The sequence below is a fragment of the Lepisma saccharinum genome, chromosome 4 (assembly GCF_977018435.1).
Source record: "Lepisma saccharinum chromosome 4, izLepSacc3.1, whole genome shotgun sequence".
NCBI classification, from domain to species: domain Eukaryota; kingdom Metazoa; phylum Arthropoda; class Insecta; order Zygentoma; family Lepismatidae; genus Lepisma; species Lepisma saccharinum.
The window spans coordinates 8,212,059-8,227,799 of NC_139232.1; the positions used below are offsets into that span (position 1 = coordinate 8,212,059).

The following is a 15,741-nucleotide window of genomic DNA, read 5'->3' on the forward strand; positions in this document are numbered from 1 at the left end:
TACGAACTCCATAGATTACAACAAAATACAGATGCTGCAGGCACTTTGAAGATATATCAGCGAGTTCTTTCACATACACGCCATCTAATGGCGTGACCCTAAACTTAACAGGGTTATGGAAATATTAATTTCTCAAAACATACTCGCTAAATAAGTGCACATTTTTTGCACAATGAAACATAACTAAGATCTAGAAATAATGTTAAATGAGAAAGGAATTTGTATATTAGTAATTTGTAATTGGAAGTTATCTCTGTTGTTAGAACAGGTTATAATTTTGAAACAATCGTTATTTCGCGTTACTAGCAAGGACATATTTAGGAGGGGGGTCCGGACCTCCCAGCTCGAAAGACTTACTACATACAAAAATTAAATAATAATAATAATAACAACAATAATGATGAAATAATAAAATTACTAAAATTAAATAATTAAAATATAATTGTTGTTTAAGCGTTTATTTATTTCCGCGAAACTCATCGGAAGGCAAGGATTGTATTGAGATCGTAAGACTTTGAATGACAGTTCCAAAGATGATTTATGCAAGATTTATTACAACTTACAACGTAATATTCATAAAATATCACCAAGAACTTTACTTCTCGTCAACTGGATCTAACATCCTTTTTATATATTCAATAAATATTCAATAATTTATCTATTTGACATTTAATTTCCTTGCAAGGGCATTTTTCTTTTTAATTTTGCCGACCTTAACTGCACGTTAGCTAGGTAATGAATACATGCTGTTATATCAATATTTCTATACCTTCATATTATCTATTCATGTAATAAAATTACAATATTAATAAATTTGAATACCTTAATTAATACCATTTTAATTAATTTAATGTAATTATAATTATTTTAGTTTAAACATTATTATTATTATTTTACTTTGATACACTTGGTTCAGACCTGCCCCCCGAAATATATTTCTAGATACGTGCCTGGTTACTAGTTAATAACTCATACATATACTGTGAAAGAATGAATATTTAAAAAAGTACTGTTCAATATAATAATTTTTGCATTTAAATGAACGCCTTTTCGATTAGCTTAAATATCTCACTTCGAGAAAGTGCATAAAAATGTCAATTCATTAGGAGAATCCATTTTAAACCTATCAGTTTTAGGGAAGATAGTATTTGAACTTTGTACATACACACACAATAAACATTTACACATACGATCATCGTTAATTACAACGTATTTTCTCCTGAACAAAATTTTGGCAAATTATGTTTTGGAATGCTAAGATGAAGACACTGTAAAGAAAAATTATGTACATTAAAGTTTGTTTTAGATTCGGACTGTAGTACCCATTTTCGTTTATCGCATCTAGAACTCAACTATACTCTGTCCCAGCTAACTGTTGAGCAGGCAAGCGAAAACAAGTGTCTGCGCAAGTAGTGACGCGAGACGGCTCCGCCAATGAACACGTGAGAGGAACAGAATTGCGTGGAGTGGAGCAAAGCGACTGCAGTTACCAGCCTTCTCAGCAGCGTGTACTGCTTCGCTCTGGCCAATCGATATCCTTCGCTTCTCTGATTCTATGCGCGGCCTCGCTCCACAGTAAGCTGGGACAGAGTATAATTTGTATTCCTTATTAGTTTTAAAATTTCAAAACCAGTGTGTTCATCATTTAAATGTTTATTTTATAAGGAGCTACGAAAGTGATTTCGAGATGCTAGAACATAAAACAATGGCAATCAGCAAAATTATTGGACACATCCCACGCTGCGTTTGATACGTAGAGTCGGTCTTTTGTTAGATGTTTATTTCCAGTTACTTCGGTAGTTCCGCGACTATCTACTTTCAGTTAGGGCTGAGGCTTGAAAATTGGCAACACTGATAAACCGGCTTCAAAATCGAAAAAGAAAGCAAGGTGATGTTGATTTGAAAGAAAATCAAGGAATTATGCCTAAAATGTTACCGTTTGTACAACTATGGACAGAAGATTGACATTACGAGGCAATTGGAAAACATGCAGTACACTGCAATTTTTCGAAACTTGACCGGGTCTTCACCAAAAAGGTATTATTTATGCTAAGAGACCTAAATCACAGCCTAAACCTAACTAGCATAACGTAACAAAGAAAGCATTTAGTCTGACGTCAGAAGACGAAGTGCGAGGCTTGACCAAAATGTTGTTTTGATCTTGTCCGATTATCCGATGTTTTGATCTTGTCACCCTCTCGGTGTGAGCAGCTTTCAGGCATTATATTCACAGAGGACGTGCCATAATTATTGGCATATGAGGGTGTTATTGAGTTATTGTTTTAAGTCGACTTTATGCACAGAAAGGCTACAGTGGAATCCGAACCACTATGTGGCTCCACCGGGTATCGAACCTGGGACTCCAACATATGAGGGTGTGTTCAGTTTTATATGTACTGTAGATTCAAACCAAACTACGTTGCTACCTCTAGCGTACTCAGGACTTTTCTTTCGGAGGGGGCTCGAATTATTGAAATTCTAGGGGGCAGGATGCATCACAAAATATTTCGTGATTATCATTTCCAACCTTAGTTTTTAAAACTTGTTCCAAGATAAGAATGGGAATCGGGGTTCATTTTAAAGGGTTTTGCATTTTCCACTTCGATTTTCTGGAGTTGTTTACTGCTTTCAATTGGAAATTTGATTTTCTCAAAATGTTGCGAGTGGAGTGTAGCCCCATTAGCCCCTTCCCGCCATAGCTACCATTATCACTGCAATGGAACTTTCTTTTCAAGACAAAACCAAAAGTGCTTCACTCTTTAAACATTTGGCAAAGTAAATCATATAAATTCTGTGGTCTGTCGGTAGGGCATCTGACACCCATGCGGGAGACCTGGATTTGATTCTCGGGGTGGGTGATCCAAGGTCGAAAATTTTCCGGCCTCGTCCTCGCATAAAGCGGCTCTGGAGCTCACCCAGCCTTAAATTAATGGAAACCTGCGGGAGGGGGGGTTAAGGCGACTGGAGGGTGGATCTGATCACATCACCTCCAAAATGGTCGAGATAGAGAAGGTGTAGGGCACTTTACTTTTAATCGTAGAAATGATACTAATCAAAGTTATCTTGCACTACAGAATGAAACGAAAAAGTATTCAGTTGTGTGCTTCAAAGTTTTAACTCATTTCAAATTCCATTCGCAGAGAACATTAACATTTTGGTGCAGAGAGTGTTACGTCAGAGATTGAAGGAAAAGGAGGAATCAATTAGGCTTTGCCCTCAAACCAGCGCCTCCGGGTGGAAGTCTTGTGAATCCTTCGTGATAGGAAAGCACGAACAAAGAAAGTTCACATTCTGACATTCAAATCAAGTTTCTCGTTGCCATTAGGCAGGGAACATTTTCAGGAATTTCAAGAGTGAAAGATGATTTTGGGTAATTTGCATACCACTTTGCTGCAGCTGGCTAGGAAAGTCCCATGATTCCGCCCTGGAAGAAACGTCTAAAAGCTGCATAAAAGATAACATTAAGTCTTCGGTATTCACGTTTGTGCACGGAGACACTTTGGTGAATTTGCACATGAGCAAAAAAGGCCCACGCGAGATATTCAACGAACAACTTCCCCAGAATTCATTGCGCCGGGTAATGAATCCCACCCTGGGCGTGGATGTTCATTACTAGTCTCTTCATCAATTTCATCACTCATCATTATCACGGTTAGCCAAAAGTTGAAGAAAAGTGACTCTTTCCAACTTTCTCTGGAGCAGGCGATCGGAAACAAGTCTCTGCGCAAGTAGTGACGCGAGACGGCCCTACCAATGAACACGTGAGAGGGAACGGGATTGGGTGGAGGGGGAAAGCGACTGCTGTCACCAGCCATCCCAGCAGCGTGTACTGCTTCGATCTGCCCACTCGATTTCCCCCCTTTGCCTGTCATTATGCTCGGCCTTGCTCCACAGGTTCCGGATATAGAGTATACCTGGACACACTTCAGTTGTACGCTGTGTTCAACCTTCCACTTGTAATCTTCCAACAAGACGGCGAATCCTGCCATCCGCGTATGTCCTGAGAATCTCGGGAGAACACGAATGAAAACAAGTCCTCTGTGCAAGTAGGACTCGAGAGGCCTCGACGAATTAACGTGTGAGAGGGGAAGTGGAGGGGGAAACGCGGCTGCAGCTAGCAGTCATTTGTATTGGCTCACGTTCTCCCATTCTCTACCGTAATGCGCGACCTGTCGCCGTAGATTCCCGAGACAAGAGATAGACCGCTGGTTTTCCTGAGCACTGGATTGGGAGTAGCGATTGACCCCTATAACACCGGATATCACTCTTAATTCTTGTAAAAAAGGGTGTCCCCAGAATTATGAAGATCTATTTCCATAATTTTCAATGGCTTTTCCTGGCCAAATGAATCAAAAAACAATAACATCACCAATGAGTATTACATGTACGTACAGTCATGGAAAAAAATATTCCCACCATAGAGTCTTAATGCCTTATTGGGGAAGTATTTATTTTCCCGACTGTACTATGCCTGCTCTATAAAACTACACATTTCTATACCCTAACTTAAATCAATTGGCAGGAAATTAATTAGTGGGAAAAGGGAAGTTACTGACTGTCTGCAACACTAAGTATAGATTCTACCAATTTGAACGTCAGATCTTTAAAATTAGATCGAATGAAAGCCACAAGTGATAATGACATATATATTTTTTTTATTTTGAAGAGCAAACAATGGCATTGTTTTGAACAACATGTCGTTCAAATGTCCTCTGCTTCGGTGGGTGGAATGGATTCTGAATGTCCAATTTTCCAGCACTTCTGCACGCATATTGAGCAGTATAGCCTCAATGGTTCGTTCGATGTTCCGTTTCAGGTCAGGAACTGTGCGTGGCGTAGTCTCATAGACCTTAGATTTGATATAACCCCATAGAAAATAATCCAGAGGGGTTAGGTCACATGATCTTGGTGGCCAGTTCACATCACCCTTTCTGGACAGAACTCCGGGAACTCTTCCTGCAATAATTCCATTGTTTGGAGAGCTGTGTGGCAACTTGCACCGTCCTGTTGGAAAAACACATTCTTGGTGTCAAAATATGCCAGTTTAGGCCACAAAAACTGCACCACCATATTCCTGTATCGCTCCCCATTGACAGTCACGTGATTTCCATGTTGGTGCTCAAAAAAGTAAGGCCCCAATCACGCCATTGGCACAAAAACCACACCACAGCCACTTTCTTAGAATAAAGGGGTACGTCCAGAATCACTTGCGGATTTTTTTCTGCCAAAATCCTACAATTTTGTTTGTTAACGTAGCCATGAAGAAAAAATGTGCTTCATCGGAAAATGCACGAAATGTCTGTCCATCTGAACACGAACTTTGATAATAAATTCGAAGAAGGTCTATGCGTTGTTGCATTGTGTACCTCTCCACGATAACTTGCCACAGACTATTGCACGCATATATCACAGTTCCATCTCGATATTCCAGTCAGTGTTGCCATAACACTCTTTCAAAGTTCTGACGTTCAAATTGGTAGACCGTATACAAGTGTGTTGAACGATTAATGCACCACTCCCCTATCCCAGGTCAAAACCAACTGCACTGTTGACTTTGTTTTAATTTTACCTGACTTTTTTAAAAGACAACGTAGTTAATGGCTTTTCCCTCACGTTTAGGCTTTTATCTGACTTCGCCTGACAATTTTCATTTCCCTGGTTTTCCAGATTCGACACACTTTGTAAAATTACCAAGGGTACGAAATACAGTTCTCTGATCTACAACGACGCATTTGTGGCGTGCTGCTATAAGAATGTGACGCCTACAATGATGTCGAACAAATATGCAGAATTGAATACACACTAGATGTGTATCGCGCTAGTAAATGTTCGCCTATCGAGGCGTATTGTGCATGTGAAATCATTCTCAATTACTGTATTGGCAGAAAAAAACCTATAAAGTAATATAATAAACCTTTCAAGTTATCATGTCTTCTTCCTCTCTCTATCAATCTCCGTGTCTTTCTCCTTCACGTCCTTTCTCTTTCTGTGCCTCTTCTGCATCTCTTTCCCTTTTCTCGTTCTCTGTACCTCTCCCCTCATCTCTAACTTTTCTCTTTTTACCTTTCTCTCTTTCCACCATCTTCTCTCTCGATATCTCTCTTTTTCTCCTTTCCTTCATTTCTCTCTCTCTTCTCTTCTTCATTTCTATCTCCCTTTCCCTCTCCCTCATTTCTCTCTTTCCATCATCTCTCCTTTTCATTTCTAACTTTCTCTCTGTGCCTCTCTTTCTCCTTTCTTTCATTTCTATCTCTTTTTCCCTCTCCCTCGTTTCTCTTTCTTTTTCCTTTCCCGCATTCCATCATCTCTCTCTTTTTCTCTAATTTTCTTCATTTCTCACTTCCTCTCTGCCTCTTTTTTCCATTTCTTCATTTCTCTCTCTCTTTGCCTCTCCCTCATTTCTCTTTCTCATTCCATCATCTCTCTCTTCCTCCTTTCCTTTCTGTTTATCTATGCCTTTCTACCTCAGTCCCATTTCTTTCTCCTTATTTCCTTTCTTTCTCTCTCTCCCCCTAATCTTTTCCCTTTATTTATTTCTCTGTCTCCATGTATCTCTCCTGTTCTTTCTCTCTCTCTCAATGCTCACTCTCTCATCTATCCATTTCTTTTTCTCCTTCTCTCTCTGCCTCTATTCCTTACTTTCTTTCACTCTCTCAGAGTGGAGGAGAGGGGAAAGGAGATATACATATGCATTAATCCTTCTCCCTCCCTTTCCCCCTCTCAATCTCTTGTGTTATACTTTTAAGCCAGGCACTATGAATATGAAACGCAATCTTAAAAAATAGTAATTGAAAACATACTATTACTGCAACAAAGATTTGTAACTTGTAGCAAAAATCAAGTATATGGCTTGAAAATAAAACCGTGGGAGTTTGGAAAAGTTCACCAGTTATCTGATTTTATTGTTTCCAAGTGTAACACACAAAAGTTCCCGAATGTAGTCCAATGTGGAGACCGACTCTTATTTACCATCCAATGTCCCTTCGAGGCACCGGAACCTAATAGGACTTTGAAAGCTTAGCGACTAATTTAAACAGCGCTCTCTCTCTCTCTCTCAAAGCATCGGGGACCTCCCCGTGCAAAGCATGGTTGCATAACTTTGAACGAGGTCATCCATGCAATTTGCATAATCTAATTATTGATTAAACTCGCAAGGGCAACGAAGTTGATAGGATACAGCCACATCCCTTCTCATGGAGTGCAGAGAGCTCAGCGGAAATGTCCCCGGGTAATTTCTCTAATCACCTTAGCCGTCCCTTGACAAACAGGGAGGTCAAACGATATCGTGCGTTCGATTTTGGGAAATCGGTAAAACTAATATCAAATCGCAATTTTGTGCACAACAATCAGCCCGTACGATTGCGTGAGTAGTTTACAGTGCATTGTTTGACCATTATACTCGTGTACCCACTGGCGTACGCAGGGTGGGGGGAGGGAGCTGGGGGGTCCCTATCCCCTACCAAAATTGAGAAAAGCAAAATCTTCAAATGAAAGCAGAAATGGGGGAAATAAAAATGCTTCTTAAAATGAGCCCCATTTTTGTTTTGAACAACTTTTGAAACTAAGTTTGAAAATAGTAATTACGAAATATTTTATTGTGTCCTCTCCACCAATGAACAGATGAGAGGGAAATAGATTGCACTGAAAAGGAAACGCGGCTACCAGCAGTTTGCATCAGCGCGCACTGCTTTGCTCCTCCCACTTGCTTTCTCCCCTTCCCTTCCGTTATGCGCGGCTTTCCTCCACAGACACCTGAGATGGAGTACAGTGAGTACAGAGTCGCGCATCTTCCCCTCTATCCGTTCAGCTCCGACAACGGAGAAGCCTGCGACACACAGCCCCTCCCCTACATGCGCGAGTACGATGCACACGACACGCGGTTCTGCGCAATTCTTTTGCTTGTGGTCTAGGTTGTGCAAGACGACGATGGATAGGTGGGGGTTGAGATGACGTCATCTTAAGTAATGACATTCGCGCTAGGCGCTACGACGCCAGGGGATCCCGGGTTCGAATCCTGGCCTGCGCATGGATGTTTGGGAGTGTCCATTCATTCATTTCATAATATCAATACTCATCCCTATCTTCGCAAATTATCCAAAAGTGGCACAAGAGGCGAACTAAATAAAACAAAGCAAAGCAAGTCAAGACATCCAGGCTAGTTGATTGGAGGCTTCGGGAGCTGTAACACTAACTTAAGGGTCAAGCGCAAAACAGTCCGAGATGCTATGAGAACAACCGCGCTCTACTCAATTCTTAACTGACAAAAATAACCAAGGATTAAAACATGACCGGACAGTCTCCAATACACGGTCCAATGTTAGCAGAGTTGAAAACTCCACATCTGGCCACACAATGAAGTGATTTATGCCATTTTAATGCGAAGAAAGGAATAATAATGCGCACACTGGAAGACAGAGTTAAGTGTTTGTTGTCTGCGGCATGCTTCGCCTCCTCAACAGCGCTTTCAGGCTTATTTAGCTTTGCAAATATTTGCGAGCAAAGCAACAAAAGCTCTTGGCCAATTTATTCAACGGCGGCCTTGAAGAACTTGCCTCTGCAGTGTAGTTTGTTAGTGGTGGAAGCCAGTGTTACCCTATGATGGGAAATTTCCCTTTTCAGGGAAATTCTCACCGAATTTTAAGTGAGGAGGGAAATTCGATGAAAATACAACAATTTCATGGAAATTTCAAGACATCTGACTGTTTATGTTAAGTTTTAGTTTCTTATACTTATTTCTCTATTTTATTTCTTTATTTTGCTGTTCCTTCGTATTTCTGCTCCTTTCAATAAATGCCTATATCCGTTTATATTCCTGTTAAGTTTATTGTACGCCGCTTTTCTGCACCTTCGGATAATAGTAACGGTGAGGATTAAGGATTTAATAGATTCCTAGCCAGGAAGCAATGAAGCTGGCATGTATGTGAAAAAAATTCCATTAACATTTTTTATATCATACGAACACAGACAGCCAGAAATACTTCTACTACTATTGAGGATATTATTATTATTATTATTATTATTATTATTATTATTATTATTATATGAGCCGCGGTAGCTCACTTGTTAGGGCGTCTGACTACATGCGAGAGACTCGGGTTCGATCCCCGGAGGGGGAGAACTGGGATTTTCTCCACCTGTTCAAGTGGCTCAGGCGCCCATCCAGCGTCGTATGAAGTGGGTACCTGGAGGAAACTCTGTAGATAAAAGCGGCCAGGGGTGTGGTGCTGATCACATCCCCCCACCTTGGGCCGTGATCAAGAAAGTGTGGAGCCCTAACTCCACACCCCCCTATGTGTCTTGACGGTGTGGTGCAGAGCACAGGGGAGCACTTTACTTTTATTATTATTATTATGTGATTTGTTTGGTCGAAAAACTGAAATTTTGCCCATGGGAAAGGGAAATTTTGCCCCTTGGAAAGAGAAATTTTGCTTCTCGGAAACCTCAATTATGCCCCTTGGAAAGGGAAATTTTGCCCTCAGATTGTGGCAACACTGGGAAGCTCTATCTGTCTCTCTCTGGGTACTAACCTACAGCATCTCGCTGTTTAGCAAGATTCATGAGGCACTTGTAAATTTCCCCTTCCTTGCCAGGATACGGTTGGTTGGTTGCCGCTGTTGGTTCATTGTACGAGCGACTGGACTCCCATCCCTACCACGTCGTCGGAGAGAGATGTCGTCCTCGGTTGCCAAAGGAGCTCAGTATGCATGAAAGATACCTTGGGAAAGCGAGCCCTTGGGAGACACAGCTCTCTACGAAAGAAGTTGCGGTGGTAAAAAGGAAAAAAAACGCAGGCGCCGAACAAGTTAGAAATTGTTGTAGCCAGGGGAGGGACACCAACGGTGTATTGTAAATCGTTCCACCAGAACGACCAACTTCGACGGACATTGCCAAGAATTCAAGCTGAACAAAGTTTTCGGGTAGCCTCACAACTGTAATTCTCCGGTTCACCGCTTGTCCGACATTTTTTTATTGTGTCCTCGGGTGTTTTTGTTACTACATCGAGAGTCAAGCTTCTGTCTGCCAGCCTCAAAAAAACGGGAGAAAAGTAACGAATTTCCGACAACGAAAAACTTGAGATTTTTTTTTGAAAATTAACATTCAAATATGATATTTGCAGTTGCAATATTCGAAATTGAATTATTTTGACGTAAAGGACAGGGGGTAGTCAATATTTCAAAATATCTTCCGCAAACCACAACGAACATAAAGGCTTACGTAGAATGTCACTAACATACTTACGAATGGGTATGAAGTAATCATTCATATATAAACGCACACTATATTTTTAACTGTACAGTTGCCATGACGGATACCAAGTTTTAGTTTTTAAGTCCACTTCATACACAGATAGGCTAATCAGGACTGGAGCCACAGTTTAAAGTGGGATCTGAATCATAATGTACCTCCACTGTGTATCGAACCCGGATCCCTTGATCATAAGTCGACGAAGTTACCACTAAGAGTTACCACTGAGAAGGACCATAAGGACGGATGCGTACAGTCAACGGCAAAGATAATGGTAGGCAAATTGTCCATAGCTAATTTCATTACTGTCACTTCAACTAATCGCAACGATGGGGGACGAGGGGTTAATTTAACATTCTCTTATCTTGTATAGCTTTGTCCCTAATCGCGACGATGAGAAGAAATGGCGACAAGACAAAAGATGAAGGTGAAACCACATATCGACGACACTGCACAAGCCCCACATAGGATTACACTGGCTGCGAATCCAGTTGCCAGAGCATCGTTAGCATGGAAAAATTCTGCGCTGGTTGCACTACGTGGAAGCTGCAGTTTTCTTTACTTCGCTTTTCTGCCATTTTTGGCTAAACGCAATGATAAGGATGAGCGATGCCATGATAAAATTAATGCAGGGAAACTCGCAACGATAACTCATGCCCAGGCAGGAATTCGATCACCTGATCCCTGTCGTCGTAGTACGCTGTGTTAACCACTCCGCCACGGAAGTATGCTGGAAGCTACCGTATTACCAGAACATAATAGAATGAATTTTGTAAAAATGTCTTATATTTCGTCACTGACCCTTTTTGAACTGTAGGACATGGCGGGATAGAATTGCGTAAACTCCGGGAACCTTCCCTTTACATGACCACAATTCCTGGTCTGATCAGACTAACAGTAGCCTGATCACATATGCAAGCGTCACGGACTATCATTAAACGCCACCGATCGATATTTGTCCAGCTGGATGGTATGTGGCTATGGTGTCCCTCCTTCCGTATCTAGCATCTGTCCCATCTCCTGAGCAGGAACGCTGCCAATTGTCCGCTCGCAACATTACAGTGGCTTCATTCTGTCGCTATCTACACGAGGGATGCAAGTTCCTGGTGTGGGTCACTGCATCGGAGCGGCAGCAGTGTTGCGAAAGAGGGCAGGACCTGATAAGAATTGTTACCAAATGTGTGGATTGATAACCGTGATTCAAATACTGTGCGCTGACCTTAAAGAAACTAAAGCTCTCACCACGAAAACAGTTCAGTCAAGGTCACGCCACCCACCTGCAATGTTGCCAATAAGCAACAATTTATACCGCATACGTAAACGCGTGAAGTGTAGAATGAGCAGCTTAGAAGTGTGGCAATCCTGGAGGGCCAGGGGTGTGTGGATGAGGCAAAGGGAAAACTCAGACCTTGACTGGACTGTTTTCTTGGCGAGAGCTATAGCACATGATGTCTTCTTATGTAGGAATGCCAGAATTTGATTACATTGTCGTGCTCTTTCAGTTTGTTCACTGAAAAACACACCGTGGCCATGTCTTGGTTGGGATTCGAATACTGAAACCGACCTTTGTTACGATCAAGAAATTTTGGTAAATTTTAGTGATTTTTATTTTTATTTTTGACAGCCCTCGTATAAATTCATTAGGAGTTCTAATCTTTTTATATGCATATTTTGTTTCTTGTTAAAATTGTAACGCAGTTTCTGCCAAGCGAAAAAGAACGCAAAGCAAGTTGGAGCTTGCATTATTTTTCTTTCTTATCAACAATGGGTTCTTTTTCGTTCGGCGCTGCGCGGTTTTGTAAGTAAGTTTAGCTTTTACTGTGTTTCTCGATATGCTCTTTTTCAACGGGGTAATTGTTTAGGCTAAAAATAACTTTCAGTATGTCTAAATCTTTTGTTCAAGGAATAGAATTGCGCAATCCCGCGAGTATAAATACCAGCCGTTTCGCTGGCAAAAGATTCATTATTACATTTCCGATTTTTAAGGTAGTCACCTCGCGCGTCAGGGTCCAGAGCTGGAAGAATGCGGGCATTGTGTGGGGAGTGCTGGTCAGCTCTCCCTTACTCAATGTCCGATGTTTTCCGGAAGCTACCTTTGGAGACTAGTGTTAGTCAGCACAGTCTCTAAAGGGGATTTTGCGCGCTTGTATATAATTAATTCTTATATAAATATATAACTTAAATAATCAAGAATAAATATCTATCATAAATTTAGATGGGTTTGCACTGGTCAGTGTGACTTTGATATTAAATCATGATAAATAAACTAGGTTCATCTAAGTCATACAATCTTCTTGTCTAAATCATTCGGAATTCTCCTAGTCAGGAGGTTCTATTAATAAATTTTATTCTTAGTTGTTTTAATCCGAGAGCACGCCTCTGGTCAGAAGATGTACTTTAATATCTTTGAGAATATAGGATACATATCCGTTCGGAGTCTGAATACTTGCGACATTGGGATAAAGTTAATTGTTTCATTTATTGGTTGGTAGTTGTAGAAATTATTGGAATAGCTAAATTAAGTTACAGGCCGAATATATTATGATGGTCTATTGTTCTGTTTTTATGATATGAGTAGCCGGCGGCGTTTATAAAGAGTAGACATTTCTTCCCCTATTATGTTAAGAGAATTCCACGTGGACATTTGTAATGTATGTGGCCGAAGTGGCTTTTGTAAAGGGTAGAGAATGGTTCCCCTGTTATTGTATTATGAATGTTTTGAGGTAGACCCTGATGTTGGTAGTACACCTCTTGAATTCCAAAGAACATAATGTAAGAGTGAAAAGATTATCGAAGCAGGAATACAGAGTTTATGACTAATAACATATTAATATATTTTGTTTTGGATATCAGTTGTAACTTCGCCCTTTTTGTGAAATTATTACCCAGTTGTTGAAACCAAATTACTGTTGTATTAAATCTTGAATGCATTAGGATATGTAGCAGAAAAGAGAGTGCTCTTGGCTTTATGGTTATTTAGCATCAAGGTTGTTTCTGATAACTGAAGTTGTTAAGTAATTTTGCTTGCATTTTAATATGACCAGAAGTTTGTATAATTTTCTTTTTACTCCAACTATGCTGGAGATCTGTACAATCTTCAACTAATGTAAAAAAAATAAGAATCTTCTTTGTGTTATTTTCGGTGATGGTTACTTTTGGAATTGAGATGTAAATAAATTCAGTAATTGATAAAGTGTAGTTTCTATGAAAAGTAAAATAGGATTATATATATATATTAATTTGGTTTACTGGGAAGCTTCTGGTTCGACGGGGTGTCCCGCCCTCACCGGTCAGTGGAGTGGAGGCCCTATTGACCCACAAGTGTGTCAGTCTCAAGGCGCTGCTTCCCTTGTGACTCGCATGCGCGTTCTCACTGGTCAGTGGAACGCGGGTGCGGTCACGATGGTTAAGTCAAGCATCAAAGTGGTTATCGTGCATGAGAATAGAGTTTAGATTTCACAGATACGTATGTAAGTTCAAGTTTAGAAGCAGACCCTTACCCGAACTCTGGGATGCGGGATCTCATGTCCCGAAGGTACTGAGAATTAGTCGAGGCATTTAAAGTAAAGAGAAATTGTAGGCAGCGTCGCCCGGTCTTGGTCTTTCGAGGGGACCGAGTCGGTGAGTCGTGTGCCTTGGCAACGGGTTGAAGGCCTACTTTGTTGCACATTTACGGACTTACTAGACCTTTTGTCCGTGCCGCCAAAGACTTCTAGAAAATTAATGAGAAAATACGTATTGTTAGAATTCCTTCCAGAAAATTTCAATGAATCTTAATGTGGTTTGCTGTCATAGTTTCGTAGCATTTCTATCATAGATATATGGACAATAGTGAAAATTACATTTACAAAGTCTCAAAATTTTCTAGAAGGGTCAATCAATACCAAACGGTCCAAAAAAAAACAAAAAAAAACGATAATTGGTTTTTCGACCATTTTAAAAATTTTCATTTCTTTTGTTGTTGTAACACCCTATTCAAGGTTAGTAAAATTTTGTTTCATGACTTGGCGGCATTTTTGGCCCGTTGCGATAATTATATGATAGTAATAATAACCCGTAGTTCGACAGCCCTTGAAGGGCCTTGGCCTATCTCCCGGCTGCCAGTATCCCTCCCACAATCCTAGCTAGATGTGCGGAGATCTTCAACCAGTAATGGGGTGACGTGTGGTCGGCACGTCGAATCTCCAGTAGTTATAGGAGACATCGGTGACCGGGTTACGCTACTCACTCATAGCTCCCCAATTTACTCACGATAGTGGGTTGCCACCGTCCTACACACAGGCCGAAAATCCAAAGACTGAACCCAGGCGGACTCGAACCCATGCCCAAAGCACAGGGCCTTAGACCGCACGCCCACGGAAGAGAACAGTTATATGATACTTCAGCTAAGAACAATGATAGAAAGATGGGATAAAAAACATTGTTTTCAGTACATTTCAATCTATATTTTATGTTCTGTACCTTTTTTCACCATCTCTCGTACAAATGGGCTGAAATTTTGGACCAAAACTGCTGTTCAATTTTGAATAATTTCGGCGGTGGAAGCCTTCATCCAAACAGACAGTGGGCACTGCGGTGGAACAATGAAGATCATCATGCACCTTTTCCACAGAGAGACAGCATTCTGAGGTGGGTTAGACATCGAGAGCCACGGGTAATGTGTGAACAGTCAGTGTCCGTGAAATGCGCGCTCTTCCACAGGACATGAGACGCGCGTCATGAAAGCCTCCCCACATAGCCTCGAACAGTGCATCCAAGCAGAAGGAGGATATTTAGAGGACGTTATTTTCAAGGTGCACTGATGTCTCTATTGTCCATATTGTACACTCTATTAAATGCCTATTTCCGTTGTCATTTGAAATTGGTAATTATAATATGCGCCACCCTATACATCCAAAGTTTTAGCACAAAATATATTGGAGCTCTGTTACTGGTTCCCTCTTGGAGTTATAGTTCTTTGCAAATGGATCCTTTCTTTTGTTTTTTTGTTGTTTTTTTCAAAATTTGGACCGGAAAGCTGTCGTAGGTGACCTAGTAAAAATTATATATTTACAGAATCGAGAGTTGACAGGTGCCTGTAAAGAAAATTCGAGACTGATATTCTATGTATGACAAAGTTACGACAGGGGGAATTTGGAAAAAAAAAAACAGGCAAATTTACGTTATTAGTTACAATCTATTTACTTTTAATGGACTATCATGCAATTTGAAATATTGTATTTATTAATTTCATCATACGAATGGCACAGTAAGTCCGTTAGTAGCTATTATGAATGAAAATGTGTGTAAGGCAGAGGTTTGTCTGAACAAGTTAAGACAGTCGTAGGCATTTGGAATACTCTGGCGGTTTCCGGAAGCGTGTGAAATCTCGGACAAACGTATTTGTATTTGGTAAGGTCTAGCAAAACCCGTGCAGACCATTCAACATGGTGGCAACTTCGGTCTGTTGATCCTATCATTAAAGGTCAACCCTTTAGCGTCGTGAATTTTTGAACC

General features: G+C 40.7%; 1 protein-coding gene across 5 annotated transcripts in view; it reads right to left on the minus strand.

Annotated features, from left to right (window-relative positions):
- Nucleotides 1-15,741, minus strand: part of Pgant9 (polypeptide N-acetylgalactosaminyltransferase 9) — a 912,350-nt gene that overhangs the window by 457,118 nt on the left and 439,491 nt on the right. The gene's annotated exons all lie outside the window — the stretch shown is intronic.